The sequence below is a fragment of the Pteropus medius genome, unplaced genomic scaffold (assembly GCF_902729225.1).
Source record: "Pteropus medius unplaced genomic scaffold, Ma_sr-lr_union100, whole genome shotgun sequence".
Taxonomy (NCBI): Eukaryota; Metazoa; Chordata; class Mammalia; order Chiroptera; family Pteropodidae; genus Pteropus; species Pteropus medius.
In genome coordinates, this window is record NW_024350319.1 from 28,824,228 (window position 1) to 28,827,050 (window position 2,823).

The following is a 2,823-nucleotide window of genomic DNA, read 5'->3' on the forward strand; positions in this document are numbered from 1 at the left end:
CTATTTTATCAGAGCATTCTACTAGGTGTATAATGGAATCTCATTGTGGCTTTGATTTGCATTTCCTAATGACTAATGAAATTGAGCACTTTTTAATTTACTTATCATCTTTGGAGAAATATATGTTCAATTCATGGATCTAAATTTAAAATAATCTTGTCTTGATTTTTCAGATTTTCTGTTTTTTAAAGAGACATTTCAATTGCTATGTAAGTGCTGTTTAGTGTAGCAAAACAAACAAAATAATTTAATGAGGGGCATGAGGAAATAGAGAATTTTTATATTAGTCATGCTATTAATATTTGGATCTCAGCCAGTATTGATTTATATAAAACATTAAACCATGAACCATATCTTCAAAGCTTAAAATTATTTCTTAAAATATAGGATTGAAATGCAGATGTTCAATTTCTTGGTTATTTAACTTATATGTTAAATTTTCCTTCTTATAATTTCAGGTATGTCTTCCTCTAAAATAAACTGGAATAAAAGAATCTACATTTACAAAACTAATAAATTAGGCTAAAATCATATATATATATTATTATTATTTTTTTTTTTTGCCAGATCGCAAGGACCTTGTCAGCTTACAATCCCTTATTTTTTATTTTTTACACCTACAGCACCTGGTCTTCCTATGTGGTTTCCCATCCAAGTACTAACCAGGCCTGACCCTGCTTAGCTTCCAAGATCAGACGGGATCGGGCTTGTTCCGGGTGACATGGCCATAGACCTGATTACAGGACTTTAAAAAAACACTGGTCCACTGGATTTAATCGCCATCTAAGTAATATTGCATTTATATGAGATATTTATGAAATATCAAAGGAAAAAAATCCTGTATCTATATTTTCATGTTCAAATAACAACATATGGAGAAATAAATACATTTTAGCCTCTCAGCATAATTAAGTCAGTCTGACTTTAAGTATATTACTATTCCCCCTGTGGTATAGTGGAGATGAATCTGAATTAGAATCTGAAGAATTGAATTAATGGTCTAGTTATATAGCATAACAGTTGTATGAAATTGGGCAAGAGAGTAGAAAATACTTAGCAAATTCTAAAGTTTTATGTAAATGTAGTTATTGTTATTCTAAATCTGACAAAAAAATGTAAAGAACGGAGGACAATGGGAAACTCACCTAAGGGTGTGTGTGTGTGTGTGTGTGTGTGTGTGTTGATATATACATACATATATATATATATATATATATATATATATATATATATATATGTATGTGTGTATATATATATATATATATATGTATGTATATGTATGTATATATAAATCTTGGTGAGAAATACCTGTATTGACTTCATTAATAACTTTTAAATAGCAAATAATCAATCATATAGATAACGATTAATAGTTATTTTCCTTCTTCACTACAAACTGAACAAGAGCTTTTGTAATCTAGGGAAATTAAAATAGAGATGTTTCTTAAAATTTCTAAGCATAGTAATATTCTGTATTGAGGATGTTTCCATATTAATCAGAATATCTAGATTGTATTGAAATAAACATCTGTGAGATGACATATTTTAAAAAGATTTTTTAAAATCCAATAGCTTTTGGCCACACCGACAAGATAACCATTTGCACACTTACTTCTGGAGAGATTTCTACTATAAGCAAATTTATGGTAACAGAACTACCATTAACCTTCAGTCCTTCCCAATAGCTATCCTGATAAGTTTCTTTACTCAATTTGCTTTCTTATTCTATAAATTATCTGAAAAGTTCTCCACTTTCTACATCCTGTCTTCTGGCACCTCCCTGTCAGCAAAAGATCTCTCTTGCTATTTCAGTGAGGAAAAGTAAAAGGAAGTCATTCAACTTCCTCTTATATATCTTGCAAATCATATATCTACACTCATTCTCTCCTCTATTCATCTGCTTTAAAAAGAGGTATCCCTCATCATATCCGAGCCTAATCCTTCTCTATGCTTCTTTTCTAGACCCTCTTGACTTCCCAGGAACCTGCACTCACACCATTAGTTATTATAACTCTACCTTTTACATCCAAGGTTTCTCTTTCAAGTGTTTGCATTCAAACATGATCAAGACTATAATCTAACAAAAAACAAGCTCAAAACCTTCCTAAATCATACATTTTTATCTAGCTACTAATTTATTTCCTTCCTGATTCTGCCAAAGAAGATATGGAAGAATTTTTTTTACTTAAAAATTTTTTTATCACACTTAGAAGCTACATAAAATATCTTGTCAAATTAAATAAAAAGAAAAACAATTGCAGCCCAATGCATAGTATTTTCCTAAAAAGTTTAACTGATGAACTATAAATTATTTAGAAAATTCTTTGGAATTTTATTTTAACAGCAGTTATTTCAATTTGAGAGTCAGATATATTATGAATTTTCTATGTTTGCATATTATTTGATTAGTCTAGATAGTCTGAACATTTCCAATCCATGTTACAAAACCTATAATTGCCCATAAAAAATGCATCTTACTAGAGCTTTCTCCAGTTGGACTATGGAAGAATTTCTTTTAATGAAAGAGTAATAAAGTAATTTTATAATAAATTAATAAATTCTTGCTTACCATTAAAGATTTATGGGCTAATTAAAATATGGATTGGTCTTTGTCTAACCCAATCATAAATAGCAAAGAAAATGTTTAAAAAGAAATTTTATAGGATTTACACTATCAGATTACAAGGATTACTACAAAACTATAATAATCAAGACAGCATGATGTGTACATAAGAATATTCAAAATAATCAATACTACAATAGAGAATCAAGAAGCAGATTTACAAATATTGTCATTTTATTTATAAATAAACATGCTAATGT

The 2,823-nt window shown here is 28.9% G+C and overlaps 1 pseudogene; it reads right to left on the reverse strand.

Moving 5' to 3' along the window:
- Positions 1-614: 614 nt before the first annotated feature.
- Positions 615-733, reverse strand: LOC120583423 (uncharacterized; annotated as a pseudogene).
- Positions 734-2,823: the final 2,090 nt, after the last annotated feature.